The sequence below is a fragment of the Erigeron canadensis genome, chromosome 1, assembly GCF_010389155.1.
Source record: "Erigeron canadensis isolate Cc75 chromosome 1, C_canadensis_v1, whole genome shotgun sequence".
Lineage (NCBI taxonomy): Eukaryota > Viridiplantae > Streptophyta > Magnoliopsida > Asterales > Asteraceae > Erigeron > Erigeron canadensis.
Genome location: NC_057761.1, coordinates 47,214,600 through 47,220,599, shown reverse-complemented (window position 1 = coordinate 47,220,599; position 6,000 = coordinate 47,214,600). Strand labels below are relative to the sequence as shown.

The following is a 6,000-nucleotide window of genomic DNA, read 5'->3' as shown; positions in this document are numbered from 1 at the left end:
ATTTTAATGTATCAAAAAGAAGACAATGCACTCAAACAATCTACACACGCAAAAAAAGCTCGAGTCCAACTGGAAGCATCCAATGACTGGTATTAGTTGCTGTATATTAATGTAACAGTCACAACCTGTAGTTTGTGTAGTTGTATAACCAAAATTTGTTATAAATTTATTGTTATTTTGGGGATATATTATCGCGCAATATACTTTTGAATGGAATCTTGATTTCTATCAATATGGCAATATCAATAACGTTGCCCTTTGTATTACCCATGTTTTTGTTTGCAACATCCAGTCATTGATTTCAGGATTACCAGTGTATCTAATAACTAACAAGTTGATGTGTTTTATACATGTCAAATCTTTTACCCGTGCTTATAAATACATACAAATAACTAGATAAAAAACAGCACAATGATAAATTATGTAAGATAAATGGGAATACTCATTCTTCGATTTTATAAGATTTGTTGAAATAAAAAACTAAACTCAACATGGGATAGCAACCGTGAGAATATCCTTGTTCTGAAACACTAAAATTAGAACATACCCAACATGATGGTAGAGCTTTTTATATCACGATGTACGACTCTTTATTACGAACAAAAAGGACTATGAAGGAAGCCTACAGCACGAACATCACTAATGTCAATCTTAAGCCATTGGATTCTCACGTGAGACAGGCATAACACAAACCCTTGGACACACATGTCTCATGTGAACTAATGTCTCAAGATTCACATCCGTAACGTCGGTGGCGTAGACTACCTTCATAATCCTATGTGATCGAAACAAGAGTCATACATCGTGACATAAAGAGCTCCAACACCTTGTTGGATGCTTACCTACAATGAACAAAAAAAATCTCTAAATTTTAATCAATAAACTCCAGCATTTGATAAACTTCCAACCGACTTCTTCAAAAACAAATTTCACCATTAGATCAGCTGAAAAAACAAAATCAATAATTGATATATTAAACAGTGTCACATTTAAAAAGATGTATTAAGAATATAAACACTAATAATCTAAAATTAAATTAAAAACCATTTTATAAGAAAAAAATATATGTTAGAAGCTAGATACAATACCTAGAAAACAATTGTGAAATACTCGGTAACTATTTGGTGAAGGTTGAAGACATACGGTGAAGTAGATCCGAGTTTGGTGGGTGGGTGGGCGGCCAAAGACAATTGTCATATTAGTAGGGTTTGTTCTTTTATAATGGTTTTGAAAGTTTCAACTAGTGCCTTTTCTATTGTATATTTCATGATTTAGGTCCTTGTAGTTAACTGAAATTCCGGATAAAGTCCTGCTAGATATTTAAAATTAGGTCCTTAATGTCAGATCTGTTTGCATACAAAGTACTCCTACAAGTCTACAAGTCTACAACTACAACTGTACAAATGTCATATTGTCATATGTGTTTGCATATAAAGTTACTTTTAATTTCAGCGTCTGGTATCTTAATCATATTTTTGATAACCTGACCAGACTATTAATGATAAGGGGCCGCTTTTATTCTACCAGATTACTATTATAGACATGGAACCCACGTTATTTTGGAACGATATAGTCAAAATATCAAAAATGTTGCACCAGACTTTAATTTATGGTATTTAAGTTCTTGAATGAACTTGGTCCTTCACATATAGATTCCGTACGAAACAGATTCCTAAAATAAACCTTTCACTAAATGGGCCCTAGCTGGATTTGCCATTGGCCAGATAGTTTGCAGGATCGGGGACAGTAGCCATCATTTTTTTTTTTGAACATTGGGACAGTAGCCATCATGATACATACAAGAAAGAATACAACAAACTTTAATATTATATTAAAGGGATAAGTATCCTGCAATGTAACAAACTTTAGACGAATGTCTATAGTGGGAAATAACTAAAGTTTTGTGTATTGTATGTAAACAACTTTAAAAAATGTTTATTGTATGTAAGAAAACATATGTGACAACCACATAGAGGTGCCACTTGTCTAATTTTAATTGGTTGGATACATTTTCTTACATACAATAAACATTATTTTCGAGTTGTTTACATACAATACACACAACTTTAGTTATTTCCTACTATAGACATTCGTTCAAAGTTTGTTACATTATAAGATACTTATCCCTATATTAAAACAATATCAATATAAAATAAGTGAAGTGATCAAGTAAAAACCAACATATATGGTGAGAACAGTGAGAACCATTGAAAAATTATCTCTAAGGCCTTTGCCTTTAATATTAAGGGCTACGCCCGTACCGTAACAACCTTCACCATCTCTTGGATCGCCGCCCATCAAATTCATATCATTCCTATATGCGTCCGGTGACAACCCCTTTAGAATGGATGTAGGGCAACGCCGATACCGTATCCATACATTTTCTTAACGCATAACCCATTTGATTTTTTACAAAAAATAAAACTGTTTTTTATTTTATTTTTTTTTGGAATGGTTTTTTGTTAAAAGAAAATAAAAAACAAAAAAAAAAGCTGAAAAAAGTGAAACAAAAATAAAAAACCACAAAAAAAAGAAGGAGGAAAACTAGTGGTTCTCACGGTTCTCTCCATATATGTGGTTCTCACGTTAACCCTACCCTATAAAATAAATGGATTAAATTTTTGATCGTGCGATTATAATAAAACTAATGCACGAAAATTCATAAAATATAGTATATATGATGTTGCACGACGACTTTTATGATTAACGATTTTTAATAAAAATTGATTATTTTATTCTAATACTTGTTTTTATGAACTAAAACATATATATAATTCCTTTCTTTTTTATATTTTTACATTATAAACCCATTTATTTTTCAGAGAGCCTTTTTATAAGGATTGCTAATCATACCATTTTTTTACCCGATCACATTTTTTAACATGGATACCTTTAGCAATGATTTTATCCCTTATGACTATCATCTTTAGCACAACTTTGTCTTTTCTTACTGTCACATTTAGCAGCAATTTAAAAACTAGGTGCTAGACTGGACAATTCATACACTCCTTTTAGTAGCGATACCGCCACTAAAAGGTACGTACTTATAAGGTAGATGTAAAACATTAATGAAACAGATGAGGTAGGTGTAAAACATTAATGCAAGGTCCCTACTTTTTTTTATCTTTTTTTTATTAAAAGTACATACGAGTGAGATATATGTAACGATGGGTAGATATCCCCTCAAGTAGGGGTGAGTATGGTTCAGTTTGGTTCGGTTTTTTACTAAAACCGAAACCGAACCGTTATAATTCAGTTTTTGAAAACTAAAACGAGTGGGTTTTGGTTTTTTCGGTTTCGGTCTATTTCGGTCCAGTTTTTCGGTTTTAGTCGGTTTTAACCACTTGTGGTTTGGGTCAAATTGACCTTCAAAAGTTATAAGTTTATACCCTATAATTATACCGTAATTAATTTCAACAAGTTTTCAAAACAATATTAGTAACAATAACACTACAACAATGACAACAAATCCATAAAAGTAAGTTGTACAAACTTCAAACAAATTTTTTACATAACTATTTATATCTTTTACGTGTTGTTTAGTTATACAAGTATTAAAACAAATTAATTTTGTTGTGTATTTTCACTTAAAACATATTAATGATATATTATTATATACACCTAAAAATGCAAATATAATAACATATTTATCAAAAATTAATAATAAAATGATATAAATATAAAATAAAGTAAAAATATATATTTTTGGTTCGGCTCGGTTTTTATGGTTCGGTTTTTCATTAGAAACCAAAACCAATGGTTTTTGGTTTTTTTGGTTTTTCGGTTTTTTCGGTTTTAATGGTTTTTTCGGTTTTCGGTTCAGTTTTTGCTTACCCCTACCCTCAAGTTGGAAATAACTTGAGGGTTTAAGTTAGAGCAATCTTAACCCTTGAATAAAATCAAGGGTTATGATTAAAAGATGACTTTTTAATCATAATCTTTGATTTATCAAGATCTTCACAATTTGACTAATCAAATTGAATAACTTGAGAAAATTTCATCCATTGTAAGTAAAACATTAATGCAACAAATGAGATAGTTGTGATACATTAATACAATATATGAGGTTGGTGTTAAACATTAATGCAATATCATTTTTTATTTAATTTTTGTTAAAAAGATACATACATTTGAGGTAAATGGTAGATGTAGATATAAATGCAACATGTAAGTCAAATGTGAAACATTAATATAATATATGAAGTAGGTATGAAACATCAATACCTTGTTTTTATTATACTATTTTCCATACTTTTTGTATATCTATCTTTATATAGTTATTTTATACATATTATTTTTACTTTTTATCTATATTTTCCCATAAAAATAAGAAATCAACCATGAAAAAACTTATATTATGTCATATTACCTTGAGTACTATTATAACATATGGAACTAAAATCTTGGATGTAAATACAAATTTTAGTAATACATATAATACAAAATAGAATCATGAAAAAAAAATACACTAGCATAATGCAGATATCTCTTATATTAATAAAAGAAGATTGTGATGATATCATTTTTAAAAAAAATATTTTTTCATAATATGTTAATATATTATCTTAACGTTTTTATGACATCATCCAAGAAAATAGACAAAACAAAACAATTTCAAACTTATTTCAAGATATAATGATTTTAACATAATTTTAGTATATGGAAAATTTTTATTTTACTTAATTATTTAAGAGGAATAGAAACTAAAAATCAAAACCCGTATAATTAATTAAATTTTTCATAGTATCTTTTTTAAATTATATAACTATTTTTTTTCTTTCGATGTTATTGTAACTTAAGTGAAATGTTAAATGTTATCAAAAGGGTTGATATTGAAATTGAAAACAAATTATTGAAATAGAAAACAAGTTTGTAGATTAAAATTTATTATTGTAATACTATTTCAGAGTTAGAAGTATGAGAATTGAATAATCAATTTATCATCAGATTTTTAATATAACAAATGTGATTTATATATTATGACTTTTAAACAAACCGTAATTTTAACACCAAATTCTATTCAGTTATCCGCATAATATGCGTGTTGATTAGCTAGTTATGGATAATTCATGTTAAAGAACATCACACGCGGTGACCTAACAATGCAATGTCTTCCCTTGCTCATAAAGCATAATTGCTATTAGGGTGATAGCCTAGTGGTTAGGGAGTATTTCGCTTTGTAGTTTCTTCCTAGGGGGTCATCAAAATAAAATAAAATAAAATAAAGTTGGGGGCATCAAAGTTGGGGGTGTTAGCCATTTATCTGCTGTGTTTTTAAAAAAAAATAAAGCATAATTATATCACACCCAAATAAATATGATTGTTCAATATTTTCATGTATTACAAACATAAGAATCGTATTAACAAAACATATAAAAAAACTTATTAACTAAACAGATCATAATAAATAATAATAATAATAACATATAAAAATTTGGATATCAAAAGTTGTTCACGAAGGTGGTCCAGCTTGCTGCTAAAGACTTATTGGAAAATGGCCAGAAAAATGGAGCCGAGTTGGGTATTATAAGTGGTTTTGTTTTAGAAAAGAAAGCAAAAAGATTTTACAAGCAAAAAAATGGATGGCGATGGGATAATAACCGATGAAGAATGTGAATTGGGTTGATAGGCTAATTTATTAGCAATTAAATGGAGGTAACCTCTGTTGCTAAAGGTGAAGGTCAAAAGTCAAGAAGCGTACGCTATGTGACACGTATGTTGATTCATACTATAGCAGCCATATCGTTGTTAAAAGGGGTAGGGGCCTAGGGGGTAACCGGACGAGTAAAAATAAATGGTGGGAATAAAATGTCCGATCTTATATCATTATCTATGACCTCCAATTATATAATAATGTAACATAGGTTGGGGATTTATGTTAATGATTTGAAACTTAAAATTTTCAGGTAAGACTAAAGTTGCAACTACTAGAAAATTTCTGCAATCTCATGTCTTGATAATTTGAATCTTTTAGACGCTAAGTTTAATTATTTGCATATG

General features: G+C 29.2%; 1 long non-coding RNA gene across 1 annotated transcript; it reads right to left on the bottom strand.

The window, feature by feature from the left end:
- Positions 1-404: 404 nt before the first annotated feature.
- On the bottom strand, positions 405-1,199 carry LOC122585690. Its single transcript, XR_006321764.1, has 2 exons — positions 1,089-1,199; positions 405-944 (listed from the first exon to the last, which is right to left on the bottom strand). It is a non-coding gene; the product is annotated as an uncharacterized LOC122585690 (long non-coding RNA).
- Between the last annotated feature and the right edge of the window lie 4,801 nt (positions 1,200-6,000).